The sequence below is a fragment of the Bactrocera oleae genome, chromosome 4, assembly GCF_042242935.1.
Source record: "Bactrocera oleae isolate idBacOlea1 chromosome 4, idBacOlea1, whole genome shotgun sequence".
NCBI classification, from domain to species: Eukaryota; Metazoa; Arthropoda; class Insecta; order Diptera; family Tephritidae; genus Bactrocera; species Bactrocera oleae.
In genome coordinates this window covers 22,812,532-22,839,974 of record NC_091538.1, presented here as the reverse complement: position 1 = coordinate 22,839,974, position 27,443 = coordinate 22,812,532, and the positions used below count along the sequence as shown (strand labels likewise).

General features: G+C 36.3%; 1 protein-coding gene and 1 pseudogene across 1 annotated transcript in view; one reads left to right on the top strand and one right to left on the bottom strand.

Annotated features, from left to right (window-relative positions):
* LOC106624284 (beta-glucuronidase) overlaps positions 1–23,169 on the bottom strand; it is a 56,532-nt gene extending 33,363 nt beyond the window's left edge. Inside the window, exon 1 of the mRNA XM_036369144.2 lies at positions 22,931–23,169. The gene's annotated coding sequence lies outside the window, so the exon portion shown is untranslated. The remainder of the gene's footprint in view (positions 1–22,930) is intronic.
* Positions 38–16,828, top strand: LOC138856924 (uncharacterized; annotated as a pseudogene).
* Positions 23,170–27,443: the final 4,274 nt, after the last annotated feature.

The following is a 27,443-nucleotide window of genomic DNA, read 5'->3' as shown; positions in this document are numbered from 1 at the left end:
GTTTTCAATATGACCAACGATGTGTCAGCCGATTAAAATGAATAACATCTCAGTACCACAAGCAAATGATGTAACTTATCTTGGCATTCATTTTGACAAAATATGAAAAATGAAAATAACTAGCATGAAAATAAGAGCAGTAAATTTAAACTGGCTGTTAAATAAAAATTCTAAACCTAGCGTTGACAATAAAGTTTTGTTATACAACGCGGTAATAAAGCCGATTTGAATGTATGGTATTATACTACGGGGTGCGACCTGTGCAACTAACATTGATATAATACAGAGGTTACTGTCAAAGAGTTATAACGAGTCCTTAGAGCTATAACGAGTTCACCACGGAAATGAAAACATTCACAAAGATCTTGGTATTCCTATGGTAAAAAATGAATTAGGGGACAGCAAAAAGAACTATGAACTTAAACTCCGTAACCATCCAATTATCTAATCCATTAGATACTGTCTTCCTATTGTCCTGTAATCAAACCCGCTTAGAAAGGAAATATCTACCAGCCTTCTAAAGAGAACCAAACAAGCCCAACTAGAACCTTGAGCTTGGTTATATTTAATCAGATTTAAGATTTTATTACTGTTGTTATTACTATTGTTAGGCTTTGAGCAAGCAAAAAAAAACAAAACAAAAAAAAATTGTTTGCAAGCAAAGCATGGTTAATCTGTTTTGGTTCTTGTTTTATAATTGCAAATATATCAATATGTTGTCTGTTCCTTGGCTTATTTATCAGTTTTTAATGAACTATGTTTTACATTGTGTGTACCTATTCGAACTTTACTTAAATAATTATTATATGTCATTTGCTCTTCTTTACCATTATCCTCGTTATAACTATTCGAATACTCTATAGCAGTATCATGGTCATTTGGAATGAAATCAGCATCCCCATTGTTCGAAAATACTTCGGATATACAATTTCGAGAAGATCCTGCACGATCAAAGCATTCTTCTTTCAAATCGCTTCCATTCTCATTCTCCTCGAGCTATTATGTTATTATTTTTAGCAGATTTATTCATAGGGTTCATACTTTTACATTTTCTACGATTAGCTGACATACTGAAACAATACTGATAAGATAAGAAACGCAAAAAATTAATAAAAAATAAAATTTTGTCACACTAACCACCATCATGAGTCCCCGCGACTTATACTCATCAAAATCTAAGTTTTCCAACACTTGTGCTCTAACATCTTTTCTAGCATGCGTTCTTTACTCAACTGGGGATTCAGGGCGTGCGATTAAGGGTTAAGGGCAGTATGCCAAAACAGATGTAAACAAACGTATGCGTGTAAGTTTGCATCTCTCTTCAATACATCGGTATTATTGGTATTTGGTATAAACTGCCCTACAAGAAATTGCTGATGGATTGTTTTTGTAGTGTAAAAGCAACTAAAGTTTTACGATAGCAGCTAAAATTACAATTTTCACAAGAGAATTCACTCTTTTAAAGCTAGTTGAGAAAATATATGAGGTGTGTTAAAAAATAACAAGATTCGCTTTTGAAAAAAAAAATATTATATGTATTCATTTGTCTACACTAATGTATTCATTTGTCTACATTAACGCCTGCCGTGCTCAATTGAGTACATTACTTTGAAGCATCGATTTTACATGTTTCAAGGTAGATAGTGGAAAATTTACATTATCTACCTGTAATTTGTATTATTTTATATAATAATTTCAAAACAAAGAGAATTTTGCGGTAAAACAATAGGACTAGCTATTTTTTTGTGACGCGGAATATTGCTGATCCTCAGGTAAGTCTTGATATGTCAATATTTTCGTATTTATTCAGTATAAATAAATATTATATTGATATTTAATATCTATAATAAGTAATTTACCAAATAAAGTTTGTTTTTTTGTGCAAATGTAATGTATTTTATGTCGTCAAGCTTTTAGCACTGTACTGAATTGAGGAGGATGGGCACATATGTACATTTTATATACTTTTATTCTGTTAATATATTTTACGATTTGGCTCAGCGACGAGTATTTACGAGTGGTGATAATTACAAGTATTTTGTTTTGCGAAAGGCATTGGCTGACATAATTGATGAAGAAGATAATGAAAATTCTTATGATTTGATGATACTTCCTCCGGAGTCATGCGTTGTAACTGACGAAGAAGATGGCGTGAACGACGATTTAGAAATTTGCTGCTTACCACGGGCTGTGCCAGGTAATGTGGAGTTAGTTACTCATCACGGACGAGACGAGATTAGGAGTCCCTAGCCGCTACTGCTTCTACCTCTCAGCCACCGAAAAAAAGGCCAAAAATTCCCAATCTAATTCTTCTGATTGTGGAGAAAATGTGTTCCTATTTATTCGACGTCCTCCTCTGTAATAAAATCTATAGCTCTACAAGACCAACGAGCTAAGATAAGGGATATACTAAATGATAATAGTTCTGTCAAAATTTTCGAATCGCTTTTCATAACGAATTATTTGTAACAGTATGTTATAAGCTGCATAAAATAACAAAAACGACTTTTCATTGAATCCTGATGACTTGAAACGTTTTCTGGGCAGGCCATCACAAATTGGCAGGAGAAAGGTTTTGTTGCAGTTGTGATGAGGATCTTGGCGTGTCAACTGTTTATAAATGTATGTCAAAAAGTCGTTATTTAGAAATCAAAAGGAATCTTCACTTTGCTGATAATTCTGAGGCATCGTCCACATCTGATAGGTTGTTCAAGATGAGACCACTTTTTGAAATATTTGAAAAGAACTTCTGTCAATGGGGAGTTTTCCAATTAACGTTAGTAAAGTTTGCACAATTGGAACCAATTTTGATACATTTGAAACTCTTGGTAGTGGTGTTCAACACAAAAGCCAAAGGTTGATGTTGATATACCGTACGTCTTCCAAAATTATTATAAAGGGATGGGCGGTGAAGATCAAATGCAACAATGGCCATAATCCCGGAAAAACACAACACCAGTTAAGATGCGTTATCTGTCATAATAGAGTCAGAACAAGATGCGATAAATACTTGAAAACACTTTGCTATATCTTACCAAAATTCCACCACGTATTTAAAGTCCAAACGGCGAGATTTGTACCGGCGCTTCAAGATAACTAACAAAGATTGAACAAGGAAGAAACCCTTTTTTGTAAAAATAAAATACAACTACGAAGCATGACATCACAAAAGATTTCATCACATATGTACATTCATATTTTCTTTGATTTTCATTGTTTTTATACTCTCGCAACCTGTTGCTACAGAGTATAATAGGTTTGTTCACCTAACGGTTGTTTGTATCACCTAAAACTAATCGAGTTAGATATAGGGTTAAGTATATATAAATGATCAGAATGAAGAGACGAGTTGAAATCCGGATGACTGTCTGTCCGTCCGTCCGTCTGTCCGTCCGTGCAAGCTGTAACTTGAGTAAAAATTGAGATATCTTTATGAAACTTGGTAGACATGTCTCTTGGCACCATGAGACGGTCAGTATTGCAGATGGGCGTAATCGGACCACTGCCACGCCCACAAAACGTCGTTAATCAAAAACAAATAAATTGCCATAACTAAGTTCCACAATAAGATACAAGACTGTTATTTGGTACACAGGATCATATTAGGGAGGGGCATCTGCAGTTAAAACCCTAATAGGTTTAATGTGCATATCTCCTAAACCGCTAATGATATAATAACAAAATTCACTGGGAGCAAATGTTTTTAGCACCTCTATTGACGGAGTGAAAATGGGTGAAATCGGGTTACACGCCCGCCCACTCCCCATATAACGGTACTGTTAAAAAATACTAAAAGCGCGAAAAACCAAGCACTAAATACGCCAGAGACATTCAATTTTATCTCTGGGATGGTATGAGATGACTTTATAGGAACCGCGTTCGAAATTGGTCAGTGGGCGTGGCACCGCCCACTTTTAGGTGAAAACCCATATCTTGGGATCTGCTTAACCGATTTCAACCAAATTCGGTGTAAAACGTTCTTTTCATATTTATAGTGCGAATGCTATGTTATAGTGCGAAAATGGGCGAGATCGGACTACAACCACGCCTATTTCCCATATAACACCATTTTCAATTCTATCTGATTCTTTCACTTTCCACTATGCATATCAAGCAACAATGATTGTCACCTTATGACCAAAAATTGTCTAAATCGAACCAAAACTGTTCAAGCCCCTAAGTACTAAATATGTGGACCCCAGTGCCTATAGTTGACCTTCTACCGAAAATATCAGTCAATCCACAAAGAAATCTCAAACGAGTTTACCATTTGACTTTGCGAGAGTATAAAATGTTCGGTTACATCCGAACTTAGCCCTTCCTTACATGTTTAAAAATAATTTTAAAGGGTGATTATATAAAAACAAAGTATTCAATTTTATTGAAGAGGTTTGTACTTAGCATTGATTTAATACAAAGTTTACAATAACTATGCTCACACGAGAACGCTTTTTGTCGTCCCAACCGGTTTCGTAGGCGAGGGGACGACAAGCAAAGAGGAGGGACCGTGCCTTTCGTGATCGGTTCTTGTAATAGTTCACTGGCCCGCAACTTGAAATTCTCATTCATTTTGAAGTGTTTTTCGTGACTACAATAGCGAATTATAACATATTTATGGTCAGAATTTTGAATATTATTATCTATTTTTTGTATGCAATATGCAACTATGTATGTAAATATCCATAATATAATATTATATAATAGACATTTATACGCGTACATGCAGCGCACAAGAATTTGAGAATGCGATTTGAAAGGAAAATTTTCTGACTCAAGATATAAGTGAAAATCATACGAGTATAATAAAATAAATAAAGGAAACTCCCGATAATATTATGTCTGTGTCAAAAATTGGTTGAATCGGATCAATATTTCCATTAACATAAAATTTTGCCAACATCTGAAGTAATTTCCCAGGCTTTGATCCTTGCACGGGGAGAGTATCAAATGTTCGGTTGCATTGTTTTCATTTTATATAAAAGGCTAAATATGAAGACTTTATAAAATAGCTGAGGTACATTAAAGAAGATTGCTGATTAGATAGTCTGATTTCGTTGGTAATTCTTTTTACTTGCTCCACGATACCATCTTTTGTTCAAAATTGGTGGATTCGAGCCCAATTACCTTTTACTTCTCTTAAAAGCATGTTCGAATCTACTGATGGCTTACTACCGTAGAGAGTTTTGCTTGTTTGAATTTGGGCACAGTTTCTTTATATAACTTTCAGTGTGGTATTATCCTGCATGTTTTATCACTTTTCTTTAATGACGTACGGAAGACTTTAGTTGCAGCTGAGTGAAATAAAAATTATAATTTTTTTATATTTACTCGTATGTCCAAGTGATTGAAAGTACATACGCAAAAGTTTAAATAAATTGCACGAGTAATAGCAATAATTTTGGCATTCTAACCACAAGTGGGAACACTAAACTGCTATTATCGTATATAGGTTGGTTGAAAAGTTTCTGCGCACGAAGTGAAAAAACACTGTTTTTGGTACGAAATATAATTTTTTATTCAGTATAATCTCAATTAACTTCAATACACTTATTCCAATGATCCTCCAATAATTTTATGCCATCCCTATATTGATTTACCGGAAGCTCTGCAAAATATCTGTCTACGGTTGTAATAGCTTCTTCAATCGACCAAAAGCGCTTTCCACGAAGGAATTCTTTCAGGTTTTTGAAGAGATAGTAAACGCTAGGAGCCAAATCCGTTGAATACGGGGGATGTTCAAGCAATTCGAACTTTTAATCGTTGAATTTTTTCATTGTTAAAACACCTTTGTGAGCAGGTGCATTGCCTTGATGAAAAATTATTTTTTGTGCTGCAAACCAGGTCTTTTTTCATGAATTTTTCATCCAGGTGATCCAAAAAGCTGCAATAACATTCAGAGTTGATTGTTTTACCTTTCTACAGATAAACAAACAACAAAATTCCTTTTGTATAAAATAAAACTGATGTCATAACTTTATTTGCTGATCGTTGGGACTTCACCTGCTTTGGAACAGAACAACCAGCTTCAGTCCACAAGAAATCGGTTTTATTCGGCTTAAAGCGCTCCACATTATGCTGAGAAATTTGTTTTCGATCCAGTTTTTGTTGAATTGTTAACGTGTGCGGCACTAACTTTCCAAACAGCTTTTTAATATGTATTCTGTAAAATATGAAATACTTATTCGTCTGAGATGCCTTTGGCATTAGCGATTCACGTGAGGACTCCTTATGTACTTCTAACAATTGCTCATAAATTTCCTTTGCTTTTAAACCTTTCAAAACACAGAATCTTATCACTGTGCGATATTCAGTTTTTTCCATATTAAAATAGTGCCAGATTATGCCAACTTTAAATGGCTTGTTAACAATGAATTAATTGACAGAATGACTTGTAACTTTGCATGTGTTCTCACGACAGATGTACCAACTTGGGAAAGAAAATATCTGGAGCTAGTAGTGCTATTTCTTGGTGATTCCAGATAACTTTTTAACCAACCTGTATATGAATGCAAGTATGCATATTATATAATAATAAGAGTCCTCGTCTGAACGCCGCCTATGCAGCTGTCATTTCATGTTCTGGTTAAAAACTAACAAAAGATTTTTTCTTTCGGTAAAGTTTACAAGAACTTAACTGACAGATGGTTGCTAATCAGATATTGAGCAATCCATTTTCAAAATGTTGCTGATAAAGTTCTGTTTAAGCGAATAACTATATATTAAGGAAAAATGGTGTTATTTGGCGTTTTTAAGAAAAAAAAATTATTTTAAAAATTACTTGGCACACTCACAGTTTCAAGAGATTTGTGTTTACATTAAGACAAATATCACATTTTGTGTCGTGAAAAAAATTAGCAAAACCTTTTCTGATTATGATCATTCGAGATACTTATAAAGAAACAATGGTTCAAAGTGAAAGTTTCTTTCATACATATGAATTATATATTATATATTGTTTAAAAAATATAGATAAATAATAGTATAATTAATTACTATTATATTTTTCAGCTTTTTCACGATGTAGACCGTGATTTCATATGTTGGCGATTTAAAGTGCAAAAAGGTGAGTGCGTAATTGAAACAAATATTCACTATGCAAATACATAAGTGATTTCTTGTGATTCTTTTTGATTTTTTTATTGAAATAAATTTAAAATGTTTAAAACATCGCTTTGTCCTCATTTTACGAATGAGAAATCTTTTTTTGAAGAAGTGAGATTAATTTCAACAAGAGAGATAATACGATCCAATGATCTCGAGTGTTTAAAAGTTGGATAAAGAGTGGTCGGAATTTAAAACTTCTTCACCAATATATGGATCTATATTATTATCGACAAAACTTTCTAGAAAAGCATTCTTGGTCTGGGTTCGCGGATAATGCAGGTGCTTATAGATAATCAGAAAATGCATCCTGGCTGTGTGAATGGAGCCGTGAATTTCGAGCATTTCTTCAACTTCATGCATCAACTTATTGCAAAAGGGGCTCATGGGGAAGTAAGTACTTAGTTTTACTATAAATGATTGTTAATATTAGGTAAAGTAAAAAGTTCGTTCGGTTTTTATCTAAGAGATGTCGTTATTGTCCGTAGTATTAGTGTTACTTGTCGCATCATGTCATACTATACTGACATATATATAGACTGAAAAAATTAATTTAGTTTATGGGCCCGATACTGTAAACGAACGTGTAGCACAAAAGTGGTTTGCTAGGTTCCGTTTCAGTAATTTCGATGTCAAAGATGCACCACGCGTCGGGAGGCCTGTCGTCGAAAATTGCGATAAAATCATGAAAATAGTGGAAACAGACCGTCACGTGAGCACTTATTTAATTGCTGAGGAACTAAAAATAAGCCAGAAAACCGTTTGGAACCATTTGCATAACCTTGGATTCAAAAAGAAGCTCGATTTTTGGGTGCCACACGAACTAACGCAAAAAAACATGATGAACCGAATTTCCATCTGCGAATCGCTGCTGAATTGCAACCAAATCGACCCGTTTCTGAAGCAGATTGTGACTGGTAATGAAAAATGGGTCACTTACGACAACATCGAGCGCAAACGGTCGTGGTCAAAGCTCGGGAAAGTAGCCCAGACGGTGGCCAAGACCGGATTGACGGCCAGGAAGGTTTTGCTGTGTGTTTGGTGGGATTGGCAAGGAATCATCTACTACAAGCTGCTCCCCTATGGCCAAACGCTCAATTCGGCCCTCTACTGGTCCATCTGGACCGCTTGAAGGCAGCACTCATCTAGAAAAGGCCATCTTTGATCAACAGAGGCCGAATTGTGTTCCATCAGGACAACGCCAGGTCACACACGTCTTTGGTGACGCGCCAGAAGCTCTGGGAGCTCGGATGGGAGCTCCTAATGCAGCCACCTTATAGTACGGACCTGGCACCAAGTGATTACCATCTTTTCCTGTCCATGGCGAACACGCTTAATGGTGAGAAGTTAGCCTCAAGAGAGGCCTGTGAAAATTAGCTCTCCGAGTTTTTTGCCAATAGGGACGCAGCCTTCTACGAGAGGGGTATAATGAAGTTGGCATCTCGTTGGTAACAAGTTTATGAACAAAACGGCACATATTTGACTTAAATCGGACAAATGCACACAAAGTTATCATCTTTTGAAAAATCAATAAAAAACCGAACGAACTTTTTACTTTACCTAATATTTTACTTATCAAATGGTTTTTTATTTATAACAATAAAGTACCTAAAACCTTCGATCAAATTAATATCGTCGTCAGGTAAATGAAAACTTAAACTTTTGCGACATTTCAATTAATAACTTGCCTGGCCTTTGAAGTAAAAATTTCGTAGGGTGTGGTTAAAAATATTCAATTGGTTTGAAGAAAAGGAAGAGTGAGTATGTAGCTGAGTTTTATTGAGTTCTAAGGTTTATTTGTATATATGTACATATTTTTCCAAATGTGAAGTGAAATTGATGATAAGAAAATTTGGTAGTTTTGTAACAGGTTTGGTAGGCATTTTTACATATGTATGTATGTATGTAATAATCAGTTCAGTGTTTTCTTTCGCTTAATAACAGTGGAGTGGGAAGCTAAAGAAAATCGTATTGCGTTGTTTGCTTTACATATGTACATACATATGTATGTATGTAAGTGTGGAAAAGTGCAAGTGAAATTTATGAGCTTCTCAAAAAACTTAAAATTTTGAGACAGTTTGTTTACTGCACTATTGATAGTTATTCCCAAACGTCTTAAGAAGTGGTCGTCCTCGCAAGAAATCCCCTTAGAAAACAAAAACTTATGTCAAGGGAAATTAATATACATACAAGTACATACTTATGTAAGTTAAATTATCGACTGTAGCTCTACAAATAACAGAATGCCATCACTGTCTATTGCCATATATTCAAAGAACAACAACAATGGCTTGCAGCTCCAATGCGATAAGTGAGATGTGATAAGCTCAGCGAAAATATCACTCTGCACCTACATGTACACCTAAATGATGTTGTCCCTGATGCGGATGACACCAAAGAGTTTATGGAGTGTTATCGAGCAAAAAATTAGAAAACAAAAAAAAAACAAGTAAGGAAGGGCTAAGTTCGGATGTAACCGAACATTTTATACTCTCGCAAAGTCAAATGGTATACTCGTTTGAGATTTCTTTGTGGATTGACTGATATTTTCGGTAGAAGGTCAACTATAGGCACTGGGGTCCACATATTTAGTACTTAGGGGCTTGAACAGTTTTGGTTCGATTTAGACAATTTTTGGTCACAAGGTGGCATACTTTAAACGTATTATTCACGCAAAGTTTTACCCCGATATAATCATTGTTGCTTGATATGCATAGTGGAAAGTGAAGCCCATTTTCGCACTATGACATAGAAACATGAAAAGAACGTTACGCACCGAAATTGGTTGAAATCGGTTAAGCAGATCTCAAGATATGGGTTTTCACCTAAAAGTGGGCTGTGCCACGCCCACTGTCTAATTTTGAACGCGGTTCCTATAAAGTCATCTTATACCATCTCAGTGATAAAATTTAATGTCTCTGGCGTGTTTAGTGCTTGATTTATCGCGCTTTTAGTAGTTTTTAACAGTACCGTTATATGGGGAGTGGGCGGAGTTGCCACCCGATTTCAACTATTTTCACACCGTCAATAGAAGTGCTAAAAACATTTGCTTCCAGTGAATTTTGTTATTATAGCATTAGCGGTTTAGGAGATATGCACATTAAACCTATTAGAGGCGGGACCACGCCCACTTTTTAAAAAAAATTTTTAACTGCAGATGCCTCTCCCTAATGTGATCCTGTGTACCAAATAACAGTCTTGTATCTTATTGCGGAGCTTAGTTATGGCAAGTTATTTGTTTTTGATTAATGGCGTTTTGTGGGCGTGGCAGTGGTCCGATTACGCCCATCTGCAATACCAACCGTCTCACGGTACCATGAAACATGTCTACCAAGTTTCATAAAGATATCTCAATTTTTACTCAAGTTAGAGCTTGCACGGACGGACGGACGGACAGACGGACGGACGGACAGACAGTCACCCGGATTTCAACTCGTCTCTTCATCCTGATCATTTATATATATATAACCCTATATCTAACTCGATTAATTTTAGGTGATACAAACAACCGTTAGGTGAACAAAACTATTATACTCTGTAGCAACAGGTTGCGAGAGTATAAAAAAAAAAAACAGATAAAACCTAAAAACAGCAATACGAATGGAGTGGGATAAAATATGTACCGAATACACTAAAGAACTTGTTGGATCAATGCAATTCCGGCTTGTAGCTTTTTTAAAGTAAAAAGGTTATCCTACAAAATATTAATTTAACACTAGAACTGCCGACGATTGACGTATACCTACTTCTACCGGAGGGGTCAAAATGACTTGTTTCTTAAATTACTAAGAGACATATAAGAAAAACAGCAATTTTTACGTTTTTATATATTTTGTAATTCTTTGAACAAAAATTGAATATAATTTGAATAGTAGTAGTAATATAATAGCTGTAATTTTTTAAATAATTATGCATAAAAGTCAAAAACATTTTTTGCAATTACAGATATTTTAGCAGAACATTTACCACAGACTCGTTTATGGCATATACCATAAATGTTGTCCGTTTTATTATTAGTACACTGTGCTATTTGACACCGTTTACGTTTCATCGAAATATGTGTCTGGTTTCGTGACGATATACTTGTAGATGGTGATATTCCTTCTACTAAATCTGTAGCTCGACCGGTTAGTTCTTTGTAGTCAATTGCAAGGTCTTCGGATGAATAAAAAGTCTTTTCTTGAAATATTTTCTCCTGTTGTTTTTTTATATAATATCCAGGCATTTTATCCAGCAAGATCTAAAATATTGAAAAACACTTGTAAAGGCCATCTTCGGGATCCAGCTTTCACAGTATATTTCCGAGCCATTTGTATCATCATCCGTAACATCTACGCCAAATTTGGTATTGTTATAAAATGTAATCGTTTCAGGTAAACGTTTGTCATCTTTTTCAATTTTCACTGACTTATGTTTTGAACTGAGCACTAAAACTTTTTTATTGGGTTTACTCTTATATATGGTCCGAGTACATTTTTCTGTTTTATAAAGTACTGTCGTGAAACGAGACATGTTATCCTTTTTTGATTTTGCAAGTTTAGTTAGTTCTCTATTATTTTGTCTAATACTTGTCGTGCCAACTAAGGAAGTTCTTTTAGTTATTAGTTTTGTTGCTAATGGCAAACTTGTAAAGAAATTATCTGCTGTAACTGTTCTTCCGCAACCAATATAAGGATCTATAAGTTTTAGGACGATAAATTCACCTAAAGGTACGGATAATCTCGTTTCGTCTTTTCCGAAGTAGGGAAATGCAATTACAACTTATTTACTTTTTACATCCGACGCTCATCAATTGTAATGGCAGCACATTTGACTACTTTCAATGAATTTATTCCATAATTATGAAACTAATGCAAATTTATCGGTCTGCAATCTTTGGCTTCTTTCATTTTTCTTATCGAACCGAATTAGCCGGAGAATTTCGGTGAATTTATTTCTGTTCATTGTCTAAGAGAAAAATTTCGGACCCCATTTTTCGGATCATTACTATGGAAGTTTTAAATTTTTTGCTTCTTATGTACCACGAGCATATAAAATTTCTATAAACGCATTCAACTTTGCTAACGATACGGACTGTATCATGGTTATTTAGAATTCGATGAGCTTCTGCGTCAGTGTCTCATAACACTATTGCAGAGTATCAAAGAAAATGCTGTTCTTACACTACCTATCATAATACGTCGTTTCGCGTATGCCGTTGGGCCTGACATTTCTTTGAAAATGTTGTGTACTGATAATCTTCCTGGTGTTGAGCCCTCTTGCAGTTTTTTTCACATAGTGCCGTCAACAGATATTTCAGTATCTTGATCGATTACAGACATTTCAACATCCTGATCACTTTCACTTTCAGAATTAGAAAAAACTTGGACTCTTTTACTTTTTCTACGCAAACGTCGAAGTATTTCATCTTCACTGTGAGTATCGGATGACTCGCTCGGACTTTCGTTTTTTGATGGAAGGTATTCATTTTCATTTTCAACTAGATCACTTTCATTATACTCTGTATCGGAACATTTTTCTTCCAAATTATTTATTTCTTTCAATAATTTATTGCTTCATGAAATTTTTCCCATTGTTTCGAAGTAAATCTATGGGTTCAAATATTTCTGCAGTTTGCGTAATGATATACTTCTAAAACTTTACAAATACAATGTTTTCCGATATAGTTAGGATGAGGTTACAGCGAATATAGTTGTACTGAGAGTTGTGTTTCAATGTTTCTGATAGACGACTGAGTTGTATATGGCAGTGTTTCTGATCGACTAAGGCTAAGCGCACACTCATCGATAATAAAATTATAAACTTTCGTTTTTCTAGAGGTATTATGACAAAATAATGGTTTCTCTGTGTATCTTTCAGGCTACGTGTCACAAATATTTTCCACGATACAACAGCAACGAAAACCTTGTTCCGTGGGGGGTCAAAATGACTCATCTCGGTATATGTAGGTATACTGCATACAACTTTACAATAAAATTATAAAAACAAATAAGGAAGGGCTAAGTTCGGATGTAACGGAGCCTTTTATACTCTCGCAAAGTCAAATGGTATACTCGTTTGAGATTTCTCTGTGGATTGATTTTCGGTAGAAGGTCAACTATAGGCACTGGGGTCCACATATTTAGTACTTAGGGGCTTGAACAGTTTTGGTTCGATTTAGACAATTTTTAGTCACAAGGTGGCATACTTTAAACGTATTATTCACGCAAAGTTTTACCCCGATATAATCATTGTTGCTTGATATGCATAGTGGAAAGTGAAAGAAGTAGAAGGAATTAAAAATGGTGATATATGGGAAATAGGCGTGGTTGTAGTCCGATTTAGCCCATTTTCGCACTGTGACATAGAAATATAAAAATAACGTTATAGACCGAATTTGGTTGAAATCGGTTAAGCAGATCCCAATATATGGGGTTTCACCTAAAAGTGGGCGGTGCCACGCCCATTCTCTAATTTTGAACGCGGTTCCTTTTAAGTTATCTCATACTATCCCAGAGATAAAATTTAATGTCTCTGGGTTGTTTCGTGCTTGATTTATCGCGCTTTAGTAGTTTTTAACAGTACCGTTATATAGGGAGTGGGCGGAGTTGCCATCCGATTTCAACTATTTTCACGCTGTGGGTAGAAGTTCAAAAACATTTTCTTCCAGTGAATTTTGTTATTATAGCTTTAGCGGTTTAGGAGATATGCACATTATACCTATTAGGGGCGTTACCACGCCTACTTAAAAACAAATTAACTGCAAATGCCCCTCCCTAATGTGTCAAATCTTGTATCTTATTGCGGAGCTTAGTTATGGCAATTTATTTGTTTTTGATTAATGACGTTTTGTGGGCGTGGCAGTGGTCCGATTACGCCCATCTGCAGTACCAACCGTCTCATGGTGCCAAGAAACATGTCTACCAAGTTTCATAAAGATATCTCAATTTTTACTCAAGTTAGAGCTTGCTCGGACGGACGGACGGACAGACAGTCACCCGGATTTCAACTCGTCTCTTCATCCTGATCATTTATATATACATAACCCTATATCTAACTCGATTAGTTTTAGGTGATACAAATAACCGTTAGATGAACAAAACTATTATACTCTGTAGCAACAGGTTGCGAGAGTATAAAAACAATGAAAATATGAATGTACATACGTGATGAAATCTTTTGTGATGTCATGCTTCGCGTTGATTTTGCCAAAAAGGCCTCCGTTAGGACCTTCTGCAGAAATAAATGAATAACTGTGTAAATTTTCACGTCTTTTCGTGCCGTGGTTCGGACTTTCTGCAGGTACATAATGATATAGCGTTTAATTTGTATATATAATATAAGATATATAGTACACATGCACATGTTTTGAACGTGGAAACAGCAGTAGAATTGAAATAAAAATTGCTTGTCAGTAAAGTGGAAATAATCAAATAATTCCATCAAACGCTTTAAGTGTATCGGTATCGTCGGCTTTTATCGGCTACACGTACGCTCTTTGTTGTCGACTCTGCTTGATGAAAATCTAAAATTTTTGATACTTTTATTTTACGATCGCTAATTTGATCGTTTCCACTCATGTTTGACAAGCCAAAGCTCATTTACATAGTGACTGTTCAAAAATGAATATGTGCGTTAGGACCACAAGGGCCCCACTTAGACGGCGTGCAGCAATAAATTTAGTTTTATTATTTTACATATTAAGCTAAGAAACATGTTAGAATATACAGTCCACTAATCCTAAATATGTATGCTCAAATATATTTAACAGGCATACATACATACATAACCAAACGCATAAACAAATACACTCATATGATAACTTGTAGACCTAAGATATATATTTAGGCAACTGATTACAAGTGTACATGAGCACTTGAAAACAATCCCATAACATGTAGCATAAACAATGTGCTACATACATACGGACATACACACACAAGGCTAGCTTATGCTACTGGAGGGGTCAACAGGTGATGGATAGCTGAACGGCCTCCAGATATGAAGGTTAGCTGCGAATATTCAATAAGCAGTCCCCGACCAAAGCAGCAGAGATGGAGGGTATAGCCTAAAAAGCTATATCTGCCCTACGAAGTTTCTGTGATGGGGTGAATCGACACCGCCCATAAATAAGTTTCAAACCAACAAAACCCCGAAAGCGTCTGACTCAGATTGAGCGGATTACTGGGTAGCGTCTGCCTCCAGGTTAGGAGCGGCTGAGCAAACCACCTTCCAGTAGGTATAAAATGGTATGGGTAGGATCCCGGAAAAACAAAACATGTCTGGGAATAGAACAGAAAAATTAAAAGTTACGGTGCAGGGTGTAAAAGCCTAGGCCGGCGGTTTTGGGGGGTGAGCAAGCAGGTTCCCGACAGATAAAACTACAAGTTTGAGCAAACTAGCAGAAACTGATCCATTCAGGCGGGCACCAAAACTAGCCCGATCGCCAGAGAAAACGCCCGTTGAAAAACAAGTACGAGCTCTGTCTTCTCCGCCTGCGCTACAAAAGGAAATCCCGACGCTGCTCCAAAAAAATGATGTCGTGCAAGATCACATGCGCGAATTGGGAGAAAACATAAAGAAATTAACAGGTATGATGAGTCTCCCACAACGCTCCATTAATAATAAGGGAGCTTCTAAACACGATTGTGAAGCTGCATGCAAGTGCACAGAAGGATCTCGCTAAACTGGAGATTTCCAGTACACAAAACCAGTCCATACGGAATGCTGTAGCAGCCACACCGAAAAGGCTACGTGATGAGAGGCAAGCGACGCGAAACACCTCACCATAAAGGACCAAAAGGTCGCAGGGTGAAGACTTGCAAAAGGAAAAAGAGAGCGAAGAGGAAATATGCGAAAAGCCAGCTAGTGTAGGGAAAATAGAAACACCAAGAGACGAAGCTTGGGTTACAGTAAAATACAAAACCCCCAAAAACAAAAAAGCGAAGAAGGAAAATGCCAAGCTACTGCAGCCACCACGGCCGGATGCTCTAGTCATAGCAAAAACTGGAGATATGTCCTACAGTGACATACTGAGGGCGGTCAAAAAGGATGGAAACATGAAACAGCTCGGAGAAAACGTGTCGAGGATAAGAAAGACTGCCAAGGGAGAGATGTTGCTCGAGCTAAAAAGAGCACAAACAGGGAGTATCCATGAATACCGGAAGGAAATAGACAGGATATTAGGAGACCAGGCGCAGACTAGAGCTCTGACTCATGAGTTAACTATTGAAATTCGCGATTTGGACGAAATCACAACGAAGGATGACATAGTCGAGGCCATTCGCTCACAAATTAAAGAACTGAATCTCTTCTGTGTCGAGTCAATAAAACACGTAAAGAAGGCATACGCAGGTACATAGAAGGCGGAGATAAGTCTCCTAGTGCAACAGGCAAGGCACCTACTAGGCGCACAAAAAATCAAGATTGGCTGGGTAGTATGTAGAGTTCGAGAAAAAGTAAACGTAAAAAAGTGTTACCGATGCTTTGAATTCGGGCATGTCGCAAAAATGTGCACGAATCCTGATGACAGGAGTAAATGTTGCATAAAATGCGGAGAAACTGGACACTATGCGAAGGACTGTCGTAAAGAGCCACTCTGTGTCTTGTGTAAAAGCAAAGGAAGAGCGAGTACGAACCATCAAATTGGGAGCTGGAGGTGTCCCATTTTCTTAGAAGCCTGCCAAAAGAAAAGGAAATGAAAATATTACAGATCAACCTACCTGATACATGGGTTTCTGATAGCACCAAAAAAGCAGCAATCTGGACCTGCGGTGATAAAATGATGCAGGACAAACCACTGACACATAAATCCTTCTACACAAGAGTAAAAATCGGCGGAATACACTTTTACAGTTGTTACTTGCCACCAAGCCTTCCACAGTCGGTCTTCGAAAAGGTTCTCGATGAGTTGGTTAGGGATGCCCACGCAACCAAACCAAACATAATAGCAGGAGACTTCAATGCATGGGCCTTAGAATGGGGAAGCAGAAGCACAAACCAGCGAGGATATGCGTTACTGAAAGCCTTCGGGCTACTTGATATTGTCCTGTTAAACACAGGTTTTAGGAACACATTCGAAAAAAATGGTCGTGGTTCCATTATTGACATAACGTTTGCCAGTAAATCTCTGGCACGAACGGCAGAGTGGCAGGTGTGTGACACGTACACACACAGTGACCATTTCGCAATTATAATAGATGTAAGCAACTGCTCCGTAAGACAAAGAAGAGGTGCGCGTGTAAAAAAGGTACAATCTAAAGGGTGGAAGAAAAACACAATCGATGAGGATTTATTCAAACTCGTATTGAATGAAGACATACCCGAATCAGAAGACACCAACAAGCAGGCTAAGTTGCTTGTTCAACATATCTGGAGAGCCTATGACGCTGCCATGATTCGAAGGAAGCAACACCCCAAATGAAAGCCAGCATACTGGTGGAATAATGATATCTAACAATTGCGAGCTGATAAAGCGAGGCGACAGTACCAGAGAAGTACAGTCACGGCAGGCCAAGATAGTTTACCTAAAAACTTCAAGGCCAAACGCAAGCAACTGAAAAAAGCTATTAAACATAGCAAAGCTGTGTGTTTCAAAGAGCTTTGTAACAAACTCGATGAAAATCCCTGAGGCGGTGCGTACAAGCTGGTCATGTCTAAAGTTCGAGGTCCTAAAGGAAAAGCGCCAACCTGCCCAGCCCTTCTGAAAAGTGTTGTGGAAACACTCTTTCCAACACAGCCCACGCGAGAAGAAGAGCGGTTTCTCCCCGAAGAATCAGACCGCATAGCTATACCAGTAGTTACCGATATGGAGGTTATAAATGCTGCTACACGTTTCGGCAATGCTAAGGCACCGGGGCTGGATGGCATTCCAAATGTGCTCTGAAGATTGCACTAAAGCAAAACCTAAAATGCTTCACCCAGCTATATTAAAGTGCTTAACCGATGGTATTTTCCCAAAAATATGGAAAAAACAAAGTTTTGTCTTATTACAGAAGCCAAACAAAACAGTTGGGGATCCTAGTGCATATCGACCACTGTGCATGAGAAACACAATTGGGAAAATTCTGGAGCGGTTGATCTGTGAACGTCATGAAGCACACCTGGAAGAAGTTGAAGATGGAAGAGATAATTATCTAGCAACCAATACGGGTTTCGCAGGAAGCGCTCGACTATCGACGCAATCAAGAAGCTGACCGGAATAGCAGATAAAGCAATTGAAGGTACTAGGTGGATGCACAAAAGAATACTACGCAATCATCACTTTCGACGTGAAAAATGCGTTTAATTCAGCATACTGGCCACACATAATACGAGCCTTAGAGAACCTTAATACTCCGGTATATTTATTGCGGATTATAAGATGATACTCCGACAGGCTGTTGTTATACGACACTGAGGAGGGGGTAAAAAGTTGCGCAGTAACTGGAGGAGTTCCACAAGGCTCTGTTTTGGGCCCAATGTTATGGAATATCTTATACGATGGAATATTGGGCCTCCCTTTACCAAAAGAATCGAAAATAATTGGATATGCGGATGACATTGCTGTGGCAATAGTAGCAAAAGAGCTGCACCAAATCCAAAGCGTTTGTGTAGCTACGTCTCAGAAAATTAAAAACTGGCTCGACGCGTCAAAACTTCAGCTGGCGGGGCAGAAGACAGAAGCAGTCCTGATCTCGAGCAGAAAAAAACTAGAGACCATTACTTTGAACATAGAAGGGCATGAAATTAGAACTCAGCCATCTCTAAAGTACCTGGGTGTCATAATCGATGCGAGACTCAACTACAAGATGCATATTGAAAAAACCTGCGAAAAAGCTGCCCGAGTGATTTCGGCACTAGCGCGAATTATGGCTAACATAGGTGGACCAAATCAAGCGAGAAGGTTACTTTTAGCAAAAGCCAGCCAATCAGTTATGTTGTATGCGGCACCTGTATGGGCACAAGCGCTGACCCATAAAATATATGCCAAAATGGTGATTTCAATGTTCAGACTAAGCGCCATCAGAGTAGCCAGTGCATTCCGCACAGTATCGCAAGAAGCTGTTAGCATTATATCCGGTATAATGCCACCAGATATAATGGCACTTGAGCTCAAACGAATATACGATACCAGCAAAATACTCGGCAGGTCATTGACAATAGAGGAACAAAAAGAGGAAAGACAAAAGAGTCTAAACGAGTGGCAAAACCGTTGGGAGGAAACAACCAAAGGGCGGTGGACGCACCGGCTTATCAAAAATGTGAAAACCTGGGTGGAAAGAAAGCACGGACAAACGGACTTTTATATGACGCAATTATTAACTGGCCATGACTGCTTTAGAGAGTACCTGTACAAGTATGGCCATGATAACTGAATGATGAATTGTTTTCTATTGCTCGCGATATAATGTGGAAAGGACCTTGCTAGAACAACAGATAGGAGAACCCGTATCACCGGATAACTTAGTACCATATATGCTGCGGTCTGAGCAGGTGTGGCTCGCCGTAAATGACCTGGCCGCAAAAGTTCTAATAGAGCTGAGAAGAGCAGAACGGCTGCGAAAGAGAGAAATGAGAGCAATACATAGAGTATAAGTACACTGAGATGGAAGAGCCCATAGGCTAAGCTAACCTTGCGAAGAAATACTTTACGGTAGTCCCGCAAGGTACATACGAAGCTGACGGAGTTAAGGGTTTAGCACGTAGGCGTACCGCTGCGCGAGTTCGGCATATTAAAAAATATGGACCGGGCGTGGTCCCGAAAGAGGTGCACTTAGCGTACGGTATGAATCGTGCATGCTGTCACTAGTGGCAGTATCTTTCAGAAGATTCCCCCTTCGGATACAAAAAAAAAAAAATACGGACATACACACACACACATGTATTGAGTTGTACTTAAAAACAACCCTATGTGGTGTGCATGCCACATGCACTCATACATATGTATGCATTTAATTAGATAGTAAGATTTGTAAATAGTATATAAGCGATGCATTTAACAAAATAAAATTAGAATGAATAAGTTCTTAGCTCAATGAAGTCTTTTTCTGTCCCTCACCAGCGGTAAGGCAATTAGAATCTTTATTGAGTTTAAGGTCTTACAAATCAATTATTCAGTGACAGTTGAAATATGACTGCACGACTTACGAAAAAAAGTATTATTATATTTTAGCTAACAAACTTAAATGTAATTAAAAGGCGAGAAGACCCATAAATCTTAATACTTTATATTGTTTAAATGTTTTTGATTTGTTTTATTAACATGCATATATTAGCTTGGGTTGTATGTATGTAATAGAATCTTAGAGCGCAATTTTCACTGTTTTCATTTTGATAACAGTTTCCTATTATTTTAATAGTGGGTGTAATCCCGCCTCCTAAATGGTTTAATGTATATATCTTCCAAGCTACTAAAGCTAACTCAACCAAATTTGCTGAGAGGAAGTCCTTCTAGCACTTTTTCATACGCTGTGAAAATGGGTAAAATTCAGATAACAACCACGCCCACTTCTTATATAACGGTTATGTTGAAAACTACTTAATGTGCGATAACTCACGAAACAAATGCGCTATGTATTAAATTTCACAAACAAGATGGTGGGGAAGCGTTTTACAGCAGGAGGTGTAAAAATTTTAAAATGGCCGTGGCCCACTAACCTTTAGGTGAAATCCTATAACTCAGAAACTATCGAACTAATTTCAATCAAATTTGGTATGTGAGGTTACCCATTCATTCCTATAACACTCTGTGAAAATGAGCGAAATTATACAACGACTATAAAACTATGCAGCTAAAAGCAAGTATTATCCAAATACAACTATCTACTATCCAAAAATGCCCCTAAAGCTATGCAGCTAAAAGCATCCATGCTGTCATTCGAATAACAAATATTTTCAAATGCTTCCCTAAAGAAAGTGAAAAAACTACATGTGGCTAAATAATAAGTACGTTTTCAAATACTAATAAACATGCATTTAAACTAAAAAGTGAAAAATAAATATAGTTTTAAAAAATTAAAGACCACGCTTTTAAACCACTTCAAACTAAAAAGTGAAAAATAATACCTTATATTATATAAATTTACAGAAATATTGGCCGAAAGTACTTGTATTATTGTGATAAAAGCGTGGGACGGTTTGGGATATATTTTTCGTATATCGAGCACATCGCACTTTTCCACAATAATACAAATATTTTTCGGTCAATATTTATGTAAGCTTATATAATATAAGGAATTATTTTTTACTTTTAAGTTTGAAGTAGTATTTGAAAACGTACTTATTATTTAGCCACATGTAGTTTTTTCACTTTCTTTAAGGAAGCATTTGAGTATATTTGTTTTTAATTTTTTAAAACATAATTTATTTTTAAAATATAAAATCATTCAATTATGAGTTATTGATCCATTAATTGTAATTATAAGATTAAGTTACTTTAGTAAAATATCTGAGCGTTGCTGACAATCGCATATTTGGCGTAATAGCTTCTCGCATTACCCTAATAAAAGTTAATCGTCTTCGGAAGATGACATGAAAACTGAACGCTGTGAGTGCAAAAATGATGATTCGCGCGTTTATTTGAACGTTCGCGGGCAAGACTTCACTCACACACATATACAATGATAATTATTTGACCGTATCCAGAACACTTGAGAAATTTATTCCTCATTCAATTTTAAACGTACACTAGCGTCGGTATATATACTGCTTTTCATTTGGTGCTGGCATGAGAAACTTTTTTCTCTCGCGAGCTCAAGGCGTGGGCATAAGTAGCTGTTTTAAAACCAACCAAAAGTGTTCACATAGTAATAACTTTATAAGTAATACAGTATATGTACATATATTTTCTTAAATTATTTAAATAAAGTTTGTGAGATATTCAAAGTACTTATGTTGTACGAATAATTATGTTATGTACTGTATATCAAGGTTTGAAATAATGTATGTTTCACGTGACATAGTGTTTATTTACAAAAAGTTCTTTTCTTGAAGTACGACAACGTTCATATCATGTTTAACTGAGTGCAATCTGCCTAACACCTAACATATGCATGTGGATACATGTGTGTAAATATGTAAGAAGATATTTGTTGTAAAGTGTGGAAGGGGTTTGGTGGAATATTCTTGCAATTTGCAAATATTGAAGTCGGTGAAAAATTTCAAGTGCCTGAATGATATTAATTTATATGCAAATAAATTTTAAGGGGGACACCATGTGTGAAATATTGATTTAACATACTAAAACGTGATAGACCTTCTTTGAAGAACATTCCTACAAAATCTATGAGACGGAATATTTTTTCAAGTAGTTGGAAGCAATATATTATACGTATGCATTTTTTCTCATAATAAGAATTGAAAACTGTAAGGTGAAGGACCTTCCCGTTACAATTAAGAGCTCATACTTGGAGAGATTTTCGTTGAGGTGTCTATGAACCTCTTTTTTTAGAGTACTAAGCAAAAAAAATGATAGCTTTTTATGACCCACACTAATATATACATATGCAGATGAATTCACACTTTACTGTTATTTATTGCTCATTCTTTGCGTTAAACAAACAATTTTCGTTTTTTTATTTACACTTTGCTTTCATCGGCTCTGCAGCACGAGACTTGACAACTGTTTATGACAAGCGAATGCAAAACAGTAGGCGACTGATTAGAGAAAATGTACGCTATACACGAGACTTTGAGAGACCTACTTTTCACAATGCCATGCGAAGGTAGAGGGACAGGGTTGCTACAAATTTTTCTTTCACGTATACTAAATGGTATAAGTCGCTATTGGTCGCATTTATTAAATAAATAAATTAATTTTAAAATATAGTTTCACTAATGATTTCCATACGAGAATTTTTTTTCAACTAACCATACGTATCGTAGTTGATTTTAAGTTCATTCACTTTCACATATTTACTGCATTTGTGGAATTAAAATTAATTGACTGAAATTGAGTACTAGAGGAAACGATGTCTATTTGCACATGAATTAAAAGTTAAGCACTATTGATTTTAGTGAATATTATTTTATTTTAATATTATTAATTAATAAACCTTCATCGCGACACATCGCGATATGTGCCATAGCACTTCTGTGCTCTTTTCAAATTTCAATAGACTATTTCTACCGTGGCAATAACAGTACACATCACCAATCGACCTCCTCCAAACAAACTACTCGTACTCGTACTCGCCACAAATCAACTGACCACAAGAATGCAATCGAACGTATTGTTGATTCACTGCACAGTTAGTGCACTTTCACACAGGGACTCAAAAGAGTCTCATACCAGTTTATTGTGGGCGAGGGGACGACGAGGAAGGACGAAGGGACCGTGCCACTCCTGTTCGGGTGGCACGCTTTGTGTTCTTGTTCGTAACAACTCGCTGCTACCCTTTTCAGCATTCCTTTTCACTTTCAAATTCTTTGAATGGTTGCAAGAGCGCTCGGTTTCAAATGAATTCGATCGCAAATTTGAGTTTTGTTATCTATTTTTGTATGTAATATGCAAATACGTATGCATAGAATAATAGAAATATTATGACAAATTGTAAATAAGGAGAAAATTAAGATATAGATTATGGAGTAAAGAAATTATGAATTTTTAATACGGAGTAAAGAAATTATGAGTTTTTAATACTTAAAGATTAGGAAATTCCTATTATAAATTTGGCCTTGAAAATATTAGTAGCGGATATTCAATACATTCTTGTGGATTAGGAAATTCCCGTCTTTAGTATTTCTTTGAAACTATTTAGCGGGTAGGTACTTGTATTATGCATATTGTTCTACCATATTCATGGTAATTCGTTGCAAGCAAAATGTGTGACCATCATCTCAACATACAAATGAAATACGCAGCACGCAGTGTTGCGCAGTATTGCGCAGTCGAACCGCACAAATATTTACGAAAATTTTGTGAAAAGGAATGCGGAAAAACTAGACTCGAGTTGCTGGACTCTTTTTGACCGTGTGAATGCCCAGAGCGACACCAAAAGAAAATTTGAAAAACATCAGACTCTTTTGAATCCCTGTGTAAAAGTGCACTTAGTAAAATGAACAATTTATTGAGGGTAATAAAGAGAGAATGCGATGGAAGCAGAGCAGTTTAAGAAATTTTGTTTTCGTTTTAACAAATTTGAAACACGATGTTTTGACTTTATTGTAAACCCAAATATTCCTTTGATATCTTTAGAGTGTCAGTTATCTTAATCAACTTAATTTTAACTTCATTTGAAGAATAATGAATATATGTAGTAAATGGTGAATGTGGTAGTTTGTGAGTAAATTTCACCCATTTTCAACATGTCATTCAACTACACTGTCAATATTATGCGTTCGCTTAAATTTGCTAAGATATCGTAGATATTGACCAATATACGAGCATACATTATTTAAACCAACCGGTTATTACCAGAAAAATATGTATGTTCTCCGGATTTTATTAAGATACTTCACAGATTGACCGTTTGAAAACAAAATGATGATCTGTGGATGACAATACATACATGTATTTCACATATCGACGGTAACTAAAGCTTAACTAAAAAAAAGTTATGATCAGATTTGTGGGATTCCGTGTGGATTTATTCCGATATCGTCTTTGGTGTTTTAGTTATATACTGCAAGGCGGAAAGACCAGATGGAACTTAAAATTGTGTTATTTACGTGATCCGATTTAGTAAATTTTTACACTGTAATATAAGGCCCTGTAGATATTATAACGGGTGATCCAAGTAGAGGTACTCTTTTCAGTAGCCTTTTTTTGATAGATCACGTGAATCGGGTCAAGTTCTCATGCTATTTTTGTTCAGTTTTGTTAGGAATTTTATCTTGGAAAGACTAATGCTAGAACAATGTTTACAAATTGTTCAACTTTATTACGAAAATTAACGTTCTGTAAAGAATGTGTTTCGCGCTCTTCGCTTAACCTATGGACCACATAATCTGTCTACTGAGCATACTATTCGCAACACCATCCCCCATTTCGGACCCAACATTCATTATTCAATAATATTCGATCGAATAGACCATGTCCAGCACGCAGTGGAGAAAATATAGCGGCCGTAGCTGAGGGTGTACACGAAGACCGTGGAGAGTTGATACGGCGCCGTTCGAAGCAAGTCGGATTGACTTATGGAACGACTTGGCGTATTTTACGTCGAGATCTTAAATTGAAAGTGCACGAAATCCACCTTGAGCAAGAACTGAAGTTTCCCGACCTTCCCAAGCGACATTGCTTCGCTCTATTAGCTCTTGAAGAGTTCCAAGAAGTTTCGACGTTTTCGAGCCTAATTTTGTTCAGCGATGAAACCCATTTTTGGGTCAATGGGTATGTAAACAAGCAAAATTGCCGCATTTACCACCAATATCGTGAGATATCACACCGTTAGACTTTTTCCTGTTGGGATATGTAAAATCTAAATTCTATCCCTCTTTGATTCAAGCCTTGGAGCAAAACATCACGAGTGTCATTCGCCAGTTTCCAGTCGAAATGCTCGAACGAGACATCGAAAATTGGACTTAACGGATGCACCATCTGAGACGTAGCCGCGGTCAACATTTGAAAGAAATAATCTTCAAAAAATAAATGCCGAAGAATTTTCTTTCGAATGATAAATAACATTCACCATTAAATTGGAATTTTCTGCGTTTTTTTCTTTAAAAAAGTAGGGGACCTCGAAATGGATTACAGTATAGGTATAAGTGAACATATTTTACAAAACATAAACGATAGTAATATTTTTTAATTCCGATTAATAAAATAGCGTAATACTAAAAACTTTGTTTTTTGACGTCATCCGCACATATTATACATTTTATATATTCGCGTTACATACATTTAATCCTGTTGCATCCTGCATTATCTTACATATCACATTAACAAATTATTGTCCGCTTCATGTCAAAAATATTTTTGTTTCCTAATTATACCCTGAACGGGGTATATTAAGATTGCCACGAAGTTTGTAACACCCAGAAGAAATCCTCGGAAACCCTTTAAAATATTTGTATAACATATGTATATGTATGAGCTGAGTCGCTTTAGCCATGTCCGTCTGTCTGTCTGTATATACATTAGTCGAAATTTAGCACACGTGATTTTCTCCCCAAGAAACTGCTCATTTGATGGAATCGCCGATTTCGGACACTATAGCATATAGTTATCATACAAATTGAACGATCAGAATCAAGTGTTTGTGGGAAAGCTTATCCTTGTTCAGATATGATAATTATGGAATAAAGCTACCATATTAACTGAACTATCGGAATCTAGTTCTTGTATGGAATCTTTTGTAGTTGTGAAGGGTATTATAGCTTCGATGCAGCCGAAGTTAACATTTTTACATGTTTTTATCCTTATTTATGGTTTTCTAAAACATTACTATTATATTATGCATATTTGCATATTATACTATATACAAAAACAAGTAAGGAGGAGCTAAATTCGAGTGTAACCGAACAATTCATACACTTGCAACTTGTAAGAATCAGAGGCGAGGAAATATCTTCAGGTGTTGGCAATAGTTTATATTAAGAAATGTACCCAAAAGGTTCAACTTCATTGTTCGATGAAATGGTAAATGGATTTAAATCAAATTTGGTATCATATTAACTTATTTTGAAGGTCATAGACTCACTTAGCATTACTATGTATAATAACATCCTGTCAGCGAAAATTATACTAATCTAATACTAATCATTGAGGGCATAGAAATGGAAGGACTGATTGCATTAATTTTTGACATTGCTCAGGTATGAGAACTTATTTGCAAGCAATTTTATAAATATAAACATATACATATAAAGTAAAGTCAGCCGGTCGTTTAAAAATTATGAATATCAGTTATGTGGGAGCGAAGGCAAGTTTTAATTCGATTCAACCTATTTTTTATACAAGAATTATAATATTATTATCAAAAAAACATTTTCTCCGAATTTCAATTATACATATATATATTTGATAGATTGACCGATACTGCACTGGGATCCACATATTCAGTACCTAGGGGTTTGAACAGTTTTAGTTCGATTTAGATAATTTTTGGTCACAAGGTGGCATACTTTAAACGCATTATTCAAGCAAAGTTTTACCCCGATATAATCATTGTTGCTTGATTTGCATAGTGAAAAGTGAAAGAATCAGATGGAATTTAATATGGTGTCATATAGTGGTTGTAATCCGTACGTAGAAATATGAGAAGAATGTTATGTACCGAATTTCGTTGAAATTATTTAAGGAGATCCCAAGATATGGGTATTCACCTCAAAGTGGGCGGTGTTGTCACCCGATTTCATCCATTTTGACAGACAGTCACCCTCCATCATTCATTTATCATATAAAAAATCTTCTTTTATTTATATAACCCTATATCTAACTC